Source organism: Chenopodium quinoa, unplaced genomic scaffold, assembly GCF_001683475.1.
Source record: "Chenopodium quinoa cultivar QQ74 unplaced genomic scaffold, ASM168347v1, whole genome shotgun sequence".
NCBI lineage: Eukaryota > Viridiplantae > Streptophyta > Magnoliopsida > Caryophyllales > Amaranthaceae > Chenopodium > Chenopodium quinoa.
In genome coordinates this window covers 508868-523514 of record NW_018742415.1, presented here as the reverse complement: position 1 = coordinate 523514, position 14647 = coordinate 508868, and positions in this window count along the sequence as shown.

Sequence of the window (14647 nt, the reverse complement as noted above, 5' to 3'; positions counted from 1 at the left end):
GTGTTGCGGATAGTTTTAATTTCTTTTCTCTTCTCTCTGTTTTTGAAAACCGATTTTTAAAAAACAGTCAATCCAGTTTGGTTGGTCCATGATATGGGTCCATTAATAGTGTAGTTGGATGGGGTTTGAAAAGAGATTTCCAACGATATATTATAATCCCAATTCCGATGAATATTGAGAAAATTATGGCCAAATTACTAAAATGGGCCCGGTTTGAGCCTTATATGCGGCCCAATGATCTAGAGGAGGGCCTAGTATGGATTTATCATTCCTAATGCAATTAGGAATGGTTTTAGTCTTCTAGATTCTTCTAGAAGGTTCTTTTAATTCCTAATTCAATTAGCGTTGATAAATTGACTTTTGTTGACTTTCTGGAATTTTAATCAGAATAAAAGAGTGTTTTTGAGGAAAATACGATTTTATCCTCTTGTATGGTTAAATTTTATCTGATTTTAGAAAATGAGTAAAATAAACTGGTTACCGTTAGCGTCTGGCGCTAATGTCAACGTTTGGCGCTTACTTCGTTTTTTTACGTAAGAACTCTGGTTCGATTTTCTATCTTTTTGCCTGATTTTCTCTATAAATAGCCTCCAAAAAACTCCGTTTTCAGTCATCTACAATCTACAATAATCTTCAACCTCTAATCTAAAACTCTCTAATTCTCTCTAAGCTAAAGCTTTCTTTCTCTCTCTTTTCTAAACCACCTTTCATACAAAAATTCCGCATTCAAAAGACCTAGATACACCTAGCATAATTCGAAGTTGCCTTCGCCCTAGACGTGAAAGGTTTTAATTTCTGAGGGTTCGGTCCCAAATCTCTCTTTCAATTATTTAATTTAATTGTTTGATTTTATATTTTCCTTGAAGTTACTAACATGTGTATTTTGTTATTAGAAAGTGGTACGAGGCATCCAAGTAAGTGCTTTAATTAATTTATTGATTTTATGATATAGAAATCATGTCTAGATTGTTATTTTGATTCCTAGTATCATGTTAGGATGCTTTCTTTAGTATGATATTTAGGGTGATTTGCTTAAATCAATTATGATTTATATGATGCTTCCTATTTTCTTTCCTAATATTCATGTTAGTATCATGTTAGGGCTATATATTTGATTTTTAATGTTTAATAATATTCTAGGGTTTGTTATTAATCTTGTTAGTATCATGCCTAGGATCTTGCTATTATTATGCTTTAACATGATTATTTTTATAATTATTATAATAACTATGATTTTTATGATTATTATTATTATTATGATTTATTATGTTGCTTGATGTTATATTTTTATTGCTTGATCACACCTTTTATGCATGTTTAAAGGGAATTTTGCACTTGTAATCACGCTTAATAAGATAATTAATAATCTTGTTAGGGTTAATTTGATTATAATTCAAGTGATCGCCAATAATAGATTTGTTTTTGCATTAATATTCAACCCACATAGATTAAACAGGTTTAGGGTTAACCTATTGATTGCATGTTAGTCAGAAAGCGCACATGAATACGATCAGAATAAAGAAGAGGCCTATTATTAGGGCAAGTTCAATCTCTTTTAGGTTGGATTTGTACCTTCATCCCCGAACTACCAGTCATGGTTCTAGACTTATTTGAGTTAAAGATCTCTTGGATCGCTAAGGGGTGTAACCTTCACCCTGTGAACGGTTTACAAGTTCCTAAAACTTGTTTGGCGACTCTTTTGCTCTATCTTCTTTCCTTTTGGACGCCACCGTACTTAAGTGTATGATCACAGTGGGGTTCAAGTTTGGGGTAATGCTTGAAATATTCCCTACACAACTTCATGGATTCGTCTTCCAAGACTTGACAAAAATAAATGCAACTACTAGTATCTACGATTAGGACTAATCTAAATATTAAGGTAAAAAAATACTCAACGGTTCGCAGACCGTATTTAGATTTACAAAAATACATCACGGATCACAGTCCGTATTTTCTATCCTAATCGGGCCCCACTAGTTGCCATTTCATAAAACCTGTGACAGAATATACATTCCATTCATCCATTCACTATATGTGAATGACCCATGCATTTTACAACAATGAACAAGTAATAATGCATTAAACACGCGATAACTAGTAACTAATCTAGGTGGTTAATCCAATTAACACGCCTAATTAAAACTAGTCAAGGTTGTTTTAACCGATTAGGTAAATAAGCGCAATTAATATTTGAAGCTCCCACTAAATTCCGCATCCAACTCAATTAATCCAATTAATTAAGCCGGTAAAACCCAAATATTTGCCAAAATAAAATTTACAAATGCCGCTCTTGAAAAATCGAGGCGTAGCCTCCAAAATTTATTAAAATAATTAAAACCAAATTAGATTAATAAAATAATTAAAACGGAAAAATAAGAAAAACTTTACGTAGTCCAAAATATCCAAGTGCCTAGCACTAAGATTTGGAGTGCTCACAACTCGCACACAACTCGCACGATCTCATTGCACCACATTGCTTCACAAGAAATGTCTACGTTTATTCCCCTTAATGATGTACCAAGCTATGCACAAAAAACAATCCTCAAGTAAGCTCAAATAAAAGCACCCTAGGTGGCTTACCCACGGCAAGCCACAAGGCTGCCATGGTGCGCCAAGGGCTGCACGAGCAACAGCCACCACGCGCATGTGCACCATTTTGAGGTGCCTAGTAGCCTCGGCAGCCCCATGTGGGTTGTGTGAGCAACCGGCTGGCCGAGAGCATGCTTGGGGCTCTTAGGCCTCGATTTGGTGCTCATGTTTCAGAAAAAATCCCGACTTTGTGTGACATATTTAATCAATTACTAAATTAATTTTAGAATCAATTAATTTTGAGGAAAAATTAAAATTATAACAAGTCCAACTTAAATAAATTCATCCAAGTGCATAAAACCAAAATTATTCCAAGAACCATTCTTTAATAAATTTGGTTTAACTTAGTGCAACAAAAATAAGAAGGAAATTACTCACTATTAATTTAATTAATTTAAATTAATCCTGAGTTTTGTCAAAATAAAGGGAGTTGGAAAAATGAACATAAGTTCAATAAAGATTCCAACTTTATTACTTGTAAATCCTTGAAAAATTATATCTTCCAATATGAAGATAAACAAATTTCTATCACAAGTTTCAAACTTTATGATTCCAATCACCTAAAAAATGATTCAATCAACAAAGTTCAACATAAAATTCATGGAATTTAGTAGCTTTTAAAGTTTCAATCATTTAACATAATTAAAGATTGAATCTTTAGCACTTTAGAAGCCTCAAAAATAAAAATTTCACACTTAATGCAATTAATTTACAATTATGTGAAAAATAAAACTAAGCTTTTAAGCACAAATTACCACCAAGTAATCATGCCTAAAGAGGTTTAAAATTGCATAAAAATATATATTGAACCAATTACATAACCACCATAAATATGCAATTAATTTTCAAGGTTAGAAAGACTTAAAATTTTTCGTAAAAACGAAAAACCCCTCGAAAAATGCATTTCTGGTCGTTTTTGGCTAAAAACCAAGTCTGAAAGGGTAAACTCATTTCCAGAACGCCTTTTTCACCAAAAATTCACTATTTTTGGGTCAAAATCTGGGTTCGGGAGCTGAAGTCAGCTCTAATACGAGGTTAATATGGATAAAACAAGTTATTAATCTAATTAGCAACTTAATACCAGAAAAATTTAGCCATAAAAACACCTTGAAAAATATTATGATTTTAAAAATAAACGAGCGAGGCTCCGATACCGCTGTTGGGGGTTTGGTGAGTTCGACTCACCGCGGAAATAAACCCAAAAACAAAACCGCACTCTCAATAAATAAAACCATAAACATAATTAAATTAATCACAAGATTAATATAAAACGATTACCTTTGGCGCGTGCTTCGCCCGACCGGAAGAGGCTCTTACTTCGACAGCAAGCCTCAAAATTACGACGGCCTCCAACGATAGTCCACCCACAACTCAACCACCGAAAACGGTCCAATGCCTTGGGGTTAGCAAGGCCCGACCAAAACCCGAGTAATTAATGAGTTCAAAGGTTTTCACAATGGTGATGCCATTTTTAACTCTTACTCAAGTGCTTTTCCCAATACCCCAACTTGGGTATTTATAGGGAAATGCATGAGTGTGAAAAGCTCTCCCATCAATGTTGGAAAATTTGATTTTCCCATTTATTTTAAATCTAAAATAAAATTAATAATCAACTAGTAATAAATCAACAAGTGGCAAGCTCATGTGAGAGGTTAGGTGAGGACCATTTCGAGAAGGGGGGACCAAACTTGCTCCCTACTCCCTCTCCCAAAACCGGCCAACACAACACTTAACACACCTCTCACCACGCGCCACATGGCACCCACCCTTGGGCATCAAGGCACCCAAGGTGAGCTGCCTTATCCATGGTTGCCTCAACCAGAAGGCCCAACACAAGCGTGCGGGCTGCTAGCGCTGCCAGCCAGCAAGCCCAGCATGCTTGTGCGGGCTGCCAGCGCTCTCAGCTAGCAAGCCACGCACCAAGGATTCGGGCTGCTGCTGAGAGCTGCTGCTGGCCTTGCGCCTTGGCCCAGCATTGCTAGGCAGCACGCATTGGCCCAGCCATGCTGCGGCTAGCTGCTGCGGTTGGCGCGCCTAGCCTTGCGATGCTAGCATTGGTGCGCTAGCACGCACCAGCCAGCCTAGGCTCGGCTTGGTGCACATGCTAAATCATATGCCCCTAGCACTCGTTTTGCTCGGGGCATTCCGATGCTAGGGGTATTTTGGTCTATGTTGATTTATTATCATTTTCATGTCTCGTCTTTTGCTATTTTTCGACTCGACTTCCGACGTTCGATTTTGACGCTCTAAGCTTGAATTCCCGACGTCTAAATACTAATTACTCGGTTGACTTATTAATTCATTTCGGATAAATTCGTCGCTTCGGTTCGTTAGTTGCTTGGGTGTGACCCGAAGGGTTCAGTCAAGATTAAGCTGTAATATTAATTATGCATTAATATTACTGAGCAGAAGCGGCCTCCACCCAGGAATTCCAATCACTTGACCTTACTGAATATATTAGCTTTCTTATAATTTTGCACCCACTAACGGAATAGTACACTTGTTCGAAGGACACCATTCCTTTCAGCTTAAGTGTACGATAATAGTGGGGCTCAAGTGTGGGATGCTTGAAATATTCCTTACAGTTTTTTGGCGACTCCACTGGAGAGGATTTCTATTTTAATACCTAAAATTTACATTGGCAATAATTTAGAATGAGTGGAAGAGTCTAGAAAGTTCTCAGTATTTCATGTGCGTAATTTTGATTAACATTATTGGCATAAGCATAAAAGGTCTGCATTGGAAAGAACATCCGTAATACATCAAAAACATATGATTTTTACAGTAGGCAATTAGGGAAATATATTTCACAACTAAAATTGAAATAATGCTGCGAAAAACTGGAAAATTCAAGAACATAAAGTTGTTAAGGCATGTAGTAACTAGCACTGAGAAAATAGCGCCATAGTCTAGCGACTGGCACTATAGTCTCGCTCCAAGTTCTTCTGATAACGAGCAAGAAATCTACCTTCTTATTTCAAATAGTTCTTGTATTGTTTGCTCAGTTTTACTACCTGATTAAGTTTTCCCTTTTTTCTGAACCCATATGTTTTCTAAATATGGCCATAACCCTCTGGGGATTCACGCTCCATCTACCCAACCGTACGCTCTTGGCAACAAAGGGTACATCCAAGTGTTGAATTCACCAAACTGTGGAAGCGAGTTTAACTCGCGGGGTCCCATCCACTCGCGCCAACCCTTCCAAAGGTAAGGCTTCCGCGCGGTGCACCAAGACTCATAACCATGGACTATCTTTGACTAACCCATATCCTTGAACTTTAGAGAGCTAGAGCCATGGTTAGGTTGCAAACTCATTGCATCATATTGTGCTTACTTGACTACTTTTGCATTATTTGCTTGTGCATACCTACATGTGACTAAACTAACCGTTTGGTTTAACTTATGAATATAAATATGCTTAAATAAACTAACCAAACTAAAGGTTTTTGCTTAATTAATTGATTAATTTTTTTGTGCTAATAAATATGTCTAAAATCGAGTCATAGTTCCTTTGATTCAACCCGGATTTTTATTCCCGTATACTGCACAAACGTCAACTTGTTTTGGTAATATCCGGAGTTCTAGAATTAATTACGAGTCGTACAGCCAATGGATCTGTAGTCCCGAGTTTTATCTTTCTTTTGACGGTGGTTTTGTCCAATTCGGATTCACATATACAATGTTATGACTAAATTACTACATCCTATCCAGTTTAGTGCATATACATGAATTCTTAACTTAGTATTTGTTTGAGTCTAGTCACATGGTCATGACACGAGTCAAACATGTCATCTACACTCACTAATTTTAGCACACAATTTGTACATATGTCACCCTGACCATGTCTTAGGTTCATGCATGAGTCGCCCTTTCCGTCATTTGAGTTGGGGACCTATTTTATTCATATATATCTATCTATATCATTTTTATTCACCCATATTATTTTTCTTCCGGAGCTTGAATCAAAAATAAAAATCTACCTCCAATTTCCTTTTCCACAACAATTGGTCAAGGAGAGAAGGGTGTTTGATCAAGGATAACACTTTTGTCCTAGTACAACTTTCTTTTTTATAAACCGATTCGACAAAAGAGAAAATCTAAGAAAAAAATGACGTCTCAGGAAGAAGTCAACGAACTTAGGAAGGACGTGGCTAAGATGACTGAAATGATGAAGGCTATGGCACTACAAATTAATGACCCTATGAAGCAACAACAAATGGAGCTCATGCAAGAAATCTTGAGAAAACTCTCCACTGACTATAGGTTCCAAGGCATTAGCTCACAAGGGGTCTCGGTGGACAGGGACCTTCTCCCGCAGAACTTTAATGCCAATGACATCCTTAAGTTCAAGCCAACGGACAATCCTTATTTTCACTTGAGGGATTTTGAAACTATAATGAACATTAAAGGAAGTGATAGGAATATTTTTCACTCTTTGTTCTTACTATCTCTAGAAAATCGTTTGTCAACATTGCTTCTTTTCTCTTGATAAAGAGAAGACCTCTACTTGGGATGGAATAATAAACGCTTTCATTGATAGATATAAGTGCAACATTCAAGTTAAAACAGACCATAGACAACTTGAGATGCTAAAGCAAAAAATAAAACGAAGGGTTCACCTCTTTCTTTAACAAGTGGAGGGAAACTTCCGCTAATATGGTCGAGGTCCCTACTGAAAGGAGTCTGTAAGGATGATCATCAAGAACCTTCAAGACAAGTATTCGAAGCATTTGAAATATCAACATAATTTAAATACTTTCAAGGCCGTCTACGACATAGGTATTTAAATCGAAGATGACCTTGCAAAGAAAAAACCTACTAACAATAGCAACAACAGTGGCTAGAAAGGAAATAAGAACGACAATCCTTTTTCTTCTGAAAACACCCACTCTAGCAACAACGTTAGTACCTTTGATCTCAATGAAGTCTTAGCCATGGATAACAAAGGATCTAAAAAGCAACTAAGAAAATATTTCACTCCTATTGGGATGAGCTATGATACTGTCTTCGATCGACTCCATGCCAAGGGACTCATTACTCCCATTGGACATATTCAAGATCCCGCACCTGAGAATAGATTGCCAAGTTGGAACCCAGATGCACATTGCAAGTACCATCAAGGTAGGGGTCATACTACTGAGAGTTGTTGGAAGCTAAAAGAGGCCGTCCAATATTTGATCGATAATAAAAAGCTTCCCATACCTCCATCTGGCAAGAAGATCGAGTGATGATAAGGCACAAGACAAGACGCGAGCTTCAACGACAAGATTTCGTGACCTCTTTTTCTATCTTTTTTATTCCTATCTCCATTAAGTCTAGCATAGGCACATTTTATTTTCTATTAGATTTATTTTGTAGGATCTTTCTTTTCCCTTTAATAAAATGAGCATATATTTTCTTACATAATATCAAGAAACATGATAATAATAATAATAATAATAATAATAATAATAATAATAATAATAATAATAATAATAATAATAATAATAATAATAATAATAATAATAATAATAATAATTTCAATCTCAAAGCATAATAATATTAGCAAGATCCTAGGCATGATACTAATAAGATTAATAACAAATCCTAACATGTCACTCCACATCAAAATCCATGTCAAACTAAGCACAAGGTATACTTATGATTAGAGGCACTCCTTGTAGCCGTATCATATTACCTTTCACCCTTCAAATATACAATCCTTTCTTGATAAACCACTTTAAGCCTTGTATAAAGATAGACCTTTCTTTCTTCGACCCACATCTACCTAACCTTGGGATGGAATGGTGTGCAACTTATAAAATTTTCAAAGAACAAAATTTGAGTAATTTAAAAAAATTAAAATAAGCAAAAATGATAAAAGTGTGCAAAAGGGCAAGTGTTCCAATGTCTTTGATATGAATATATCTTTGATATGAACACGTCTCAGATTGCGTCTCTTATCGAATGCTAGATACCGTGCCTGAGAAACATGAATGTCAAGTGAGTGATAGACCGCATGATTGGGAATGCCCACACTTATCAAAAAATGCAAAAGAAAAAAAAAATAAAAGAGCAAAAAAATAAACGATAAAGAGCTCAAAAGAGAGAAACTTCAAGCATAATAATACAAAGATTCAAAAGCAAGGTTGCACACCTTGGGGGCTTATCTAGGATCTTAAGTCTTTATCCCCTTCCTCTTCAAACCTTTAGCCTAACCACATTAGAACCCTTAAAAGACCTCTTTGAGGTATATAAACACTTGTGCGAGGTTCGGGTAGAGCTACGTTTGGCCTGATTCCTAACGGATAGGTAGGCAACCTCACATCGAGGTGCGGCCGTAATAAAAAATGCATTCATAATTACATTCATAACTGATCATATCAAGGGTTCTTCGATGCTCATCCCTATCCATTTAGAGCTGGACTTGGGGGCTTGATCTCTATATCATTAGCTTACCTAGCCTAAGAGTCACCATCATTTGACTCTTCTTGAAATAATATTTTTCCATACTGTTAGCCTTTGTAGCCTAACTTTAGTATCACTTTCACACAGATCACGGATACATGACTAAATAATCCTATGTTTGGAAACCTTTTGTCATGAAACCTTAACACAACGATGAAGCACGCCTTAACATATCAAGATCACTCATTATCATAATTCTTATTGCATTACCAAGTATGAAGTTCTTAGCCTCCGTGCCTAAGTTACCCAAATACTTTCATCATCGAGTCAACAATTGAGATAGCCTAGGATGTTATAATCCTTGCACTATGAGATACAACGTCGACGCATGCATTTGACTAAACTCATTCAACATGCAACATCAAACACTTCACTTCTTCCCTTGTGCGTCTTCACATATTATCGCTTACGAACTTAAACGTTAATTTTGGCTGTTTGTTTGGTTGGTTGTGCATTTGAGCTTGTATTGTTCTATGTAACTTTGAAGGGAATCTTGGGGTTTGCAGGAAATGGATGTAAGTTTTGTGGATTACAGAGAATAAGTCTCAAGTATAGTTTGATTTGGAATAGTTTTTGTTTGGCAGGTGGAATTGGAAATCAAATGGTTTCTGATGTTTGTATCAAATCAACTATTAAAATCTAGAAACTTAAGCCATTGGAATCAAGTTTAAAGAAAGGAAGGCATGCATTTGGTTGAGAGGGTTTAAGGCTTTAACTATTGATAGGACTATTATGCTTGGAATTATTGTGTTATATAGAAGTTCAATGACTTGATTAATCAGTTATGTTGAATTAGGGAGGGCTGTGACTAGGGTGAGATGGGTTTTGTTACGAGCTATTGTAAGATTCATAACAAAATTCATAACGTAAAATAGTGATGAGCTATTGTAAAATTTTTGATATATTCCCTTTTTTTATGATGAATGATCTTGAGTTTTTCTTGTTAGTTGTTTGTGCCAAAGTTGGAGATGCCTCAAAGAAAAAGGATCATGAATTCATGATTTCTTAATGTGTTGCTTTCTGTTATTCTATGTTTATTTAGAAGTCTTGGCACATTACTTGGTAACGTGTGTTTATTTTGTTTCTAAATTCTTTTAAAGCTTATCCACAACTCAATAACCAGTTAGCATCTTAATCCCTCACTATACTAACTAATGTGGTTCTGATATTCTAAAGTGCTTTTTTAGTCTTCAGTTTCAGTTGAGTGCTTTGACTCATCCCTTTTTTGATGAGCTTAGAGACCCAAACATCTGCTTGCTAAATGGACGCTTTCTTCTCCCGTTATTCAACTTCAAGCCTCATGGTAAGAATTTATCAAAGGAAAGACCAAATTTGAAGGAACTTAACTGGGGTGCCGGAAAACAAGAACTTTTAATTTTGAATTAGTCTATAACTTGCTTGGTTCAAACTGGTTTGGTTTACTTGTAGTGAAAAGTTTAATTTTGTGATGAGAAATGATAAATAAACAATAATTGTGATGTAGAATAATAATAATAATAATAGAGAGAGAGAGAGCTTTTAATGCCAGGGGATTACTGAATATTGTTCGACATATGCGAATTAAGTTTTTTTTTTAATTGAATTTTTTCCTCTGAACTATCACCTTTTATCATGTTGGAATTGGCATTATTAAATTGAGGAAAAGCTTATAAGTTATCCTGCTACATGTATTTTCAAACAAACATTTAAGGCAACAAAATCAAGAGCTTGAAGGAGGTGAATAAAAACTAATACTAGCTTCTACATTCGCACTTACTAAGCTTGTTCTTTGATGGAGGACGCTCAATTCATATTTAGTGAGATTGCATATCTTTTCACCCAACCTAGAAGTTTGGAACTAATACCCTTCAATTTTTTCTTTCAGAGGTGATTCCATCAGCAGAAATTCATCCAACCCACCGTATCATGTTAGCTCAAAGATGAAAAAGTAAAAGTATCCGAAAGTTTGATCAAACAATTAAGCTAGCTACATCTGTTAGACATCAAGTTATTGCCAAAATTATTTGTTGATTGATTTGAATACAAAGGTGTTACTTGTAAATAAATACCTTTTTACTAATGTTTCAGTGTTTCACTACCACATTAGGTGTAAGAGCAAAGGGAGTTGCACTATTTTACTGTAATAACTTTTTTGATGACTATTAAATACTAGCCTAAATAATGAACTTAGTTAGTTACCAATTTATTGGTCGTAATTATAGTGTGTGAATTGTAGTTTTGGTGTTTTCAAAATAGTTATTTTGTAAGTAATAGAGCTCCAAAATGTTCAATGACGCTTTTAAGGTAAGACTTTAATTCATATTATGCTTTTTAATGGTCAAATATCACTTTCACAATCTTTGGTTTTTTGACGTCTAATTTTATTAAGATATCAAAATTTGTGTGCTTCAGTCTTAATTTGGAAAATTATGCCATATGCACAAAATATATACTTGAATACCTCGCTCAACAAATGTGATACGATGATTAGGGATTGTGAAAGTTGATTTTCACTTTCAAAAATACAATTAAACCAACTAACATAGATATAATTCTTGCTTTGTAGTCTAGAAAATCTTAAACTGTTCAATTTATGTGATTTGGTGATGATTTAGTTATAAGTGTTTGTTTTTGGTTTATTCTTTTTTGTTGTTTTTTATATATATAGTAAATCATAAAAACTTTGGTTGTTTCGAACGTATTTCTATATTTTTCTCATTGTCTCATATGCACTTATTTTTTTGAAAAAAAAGGGTAAATTGCATAATTGAGCATTTTCAGCCACAACTAATCACCAATACACCATCATGGAAGAGAAGAAGAAGACAAGACTAAGCTTCATACTCATTCATACTGTTGTATACTTTTGTAATGCATCCTAATGATTGAGATTTTGTGTTGTTCTTTCTTGTGTAATGTATTTGAGTTAAGGTGTCATAACTATAATGAAAGCATACAAAACATGACCGAAGGAAACCAGCTCCTCTACTCTTTCATCGCACCGAGGAGCTGCTTGTAGTGAGATGCAAGGGATGTAGTGAACTGTGGGAGGTCATAGAGATTCTATCTATTCATAGTGATTGTATGATCGATACAAGATATTTACTCTCTCTTTCTAGTTGGTTGATACTTTAGAATTGTATTGGATTATAGATATAGACATCTAGGGCTATCTACTAAATTAAATTTGTTGATGTTAATAGTAATATATTATTCTTTCTCTGCCTTTCTAATATTAGTGATTTATATCCTGGTACAACAATAATGTCACAAAGAGATTTATGTCTTCATCAAGGCCCATAGTCCCATACTGCAATGATCAAGAATTTCATGGATGTTGCCTATTTGCCAAAACCGCTCTACGCGTGGCTTTTTTTATCAACTTTACCAATAATGTCAAATTAAATAGCTATTATTACCTTGTGCAAAACAAAAACGAATTCAGCCCTTGTTGGTATCTTAAAAAATCAGATTGAAAGGAATTTTAAAAATAACTTTATTTTTTATTGTGTAAAAATTATTGGCACAAACTACTGGTTTGGACGTCAACCCCCAACAGTTCGTGTGGCACCTCTTCAGCTCTTCCCTTCTCTTTCTCTCTCCTCTGTTCCTTTTTTTTTTAAATCAAAATATACCAGCAAAGCCTCCCGCACCAAATTTGCGTGCGAGCGCACCCGATACCTTCTCATAAATTAGATGGTCAATACAATAAGTTTGATTAATCACAATTACTATGAGCAAGATTATTCAATTTCTAAACAAATTTTTCATAACAAATGATTCAGTTAGTCTAAGTTACTGATGTGGATCAAGAGGGAAATTCTTTTGAAGAGCCAATCATATTGGTTTTAAGGCCAATAGGGTTCGAGCTTGGAGTAAAGAATCAAGAATGGTTAACATGCGCAGCCATTGAAGAAGAAGTCAAGGACCAGTTGGGTTCCGACGACGGCAGCGGCGGCGACGCGCCGATCTGGGTGCCACGCGCCGGCTCCCTAGCTCCGGCCTGAGTCCAGCTACACGGCGGTGGGGCGCGTGTCGACGATGGCGGCGCGTGAGAAGGTTGTTCGGCGGCGGTACGAAAAGAAAGATTTTCCTAACTTAGTTTTTTCTAGAGTTTTTGCTTGCAAGTTTTTACCTTTCACTTGAAAGGGTTTTTCTTGGTTTAAGAAATTAGGAATCTTCTTAATTTATGTTATTTTAGTTTAAAATAATTTCTAAGTCAATTAGGAATTGTTTTAAGAAGTTTTAGGTTAATTAGAACTAGTCTTATTACTAGTTTCCTAGTTCCATTAGAATTGGTTTTCCTATTCTATCTAGGATACTTTGGGATCAAGGCTAGGGTTTTTTCTAGTTTGAATAGACTTAGGAATAGTTAGTTTTAGTCTATAAATAAGGGATTTTTCGTGGCTTTGTACACAACAACAAAAACCAGAAAATTCAATACAAGTTTATTGTTTGTTTTGCTTAATTGCTTACAAATTCTTTTGCTAGTTTTCAATTCAAGGAGTTGTTTTGATAATTAGAACGTTCAATTCTTAGTTCTAGGAGTAGTCTAAGTTTTGTTCATCAAAGTACTTAGTTCCAGGAGTGGTCTAGGTAATTTGAGAGGCGTTGAATTCGTTCCAGGAGTGGTCGTTTTCAAAGTCATATCCGGTTCGTTATTCTTAAGTTGTTCGATTTTCTTAGGAAATTCGAAGGGCTTGTGTTACTTGTGTGATTTTAGATTCTTTATTAAGTTAAGGGGTTTAAATCCACATCAAATTGGTATCAGATTTCAGGGGTTTTTGATCGTTCAACAATTCGTTCATCAAATCGCACTTGTTCTCGGATAACCAGTTTTTCTGTCAACTTCAGAAGGCTCGTTCTCCTTCGTTACAAAGTCTTTTCAGGTGATTATTTTTTTTATTTTGGGTGAAATTTTGTCTACGTTCTGCCTGTGAAATTTCGGAATTTTTCGAGTTCTTTTGCTATTAAACTGGACTGTTTTCCGCAACTGTGTCAGTTTTGGTCCGATTTGATACTTAGTGCTCTTTGTGTGCGATTTTCTTCCAAGTTGTGTTGCGATTTTTGAGGATTATTCCTGTGTGTTTTAGGGTCTTTTATGTCTGTTTTTTTCACATAATTATGGAGGAAGGGATCCGAAAATCTATGGATAAATTTGCAAAGTTACTTCAAGGTCATAAAAAGAAGAAAAAAACATGAAGATGATAACGTAGATTTTTGCTTTGGTAACAAACATATGCTTATGGAGCGACTGAATTTACATGAAGAAATTATTTTTCAAGGTCAACAAGATAGTTTGTTTCATACTCGATGCAAAGTTGATGATAGAACTTGTAGGGTGATCATTGATAGTGGTTCGTGTACCAATGTAGCGTCTACAGAGATGGTTACTAAACTCCAACTTCCTACAAGAGATCATGAAAAACCATATAAGTTGGGTTGGCTACATAATTCTATGGGTTTTCATGTAGAACAACAAGCTTTGGTGAATTTCTCCATTGGCAATTACAAGGAAGAATTATGGTGCGATGTGATTCCTATGAGTGCTTGTCACGTTCTTTTAGGAAGACCATGGCAATTTGATCGACATGTTAAACATGATGGTGTGGCCAACACACATTCGGTCAAG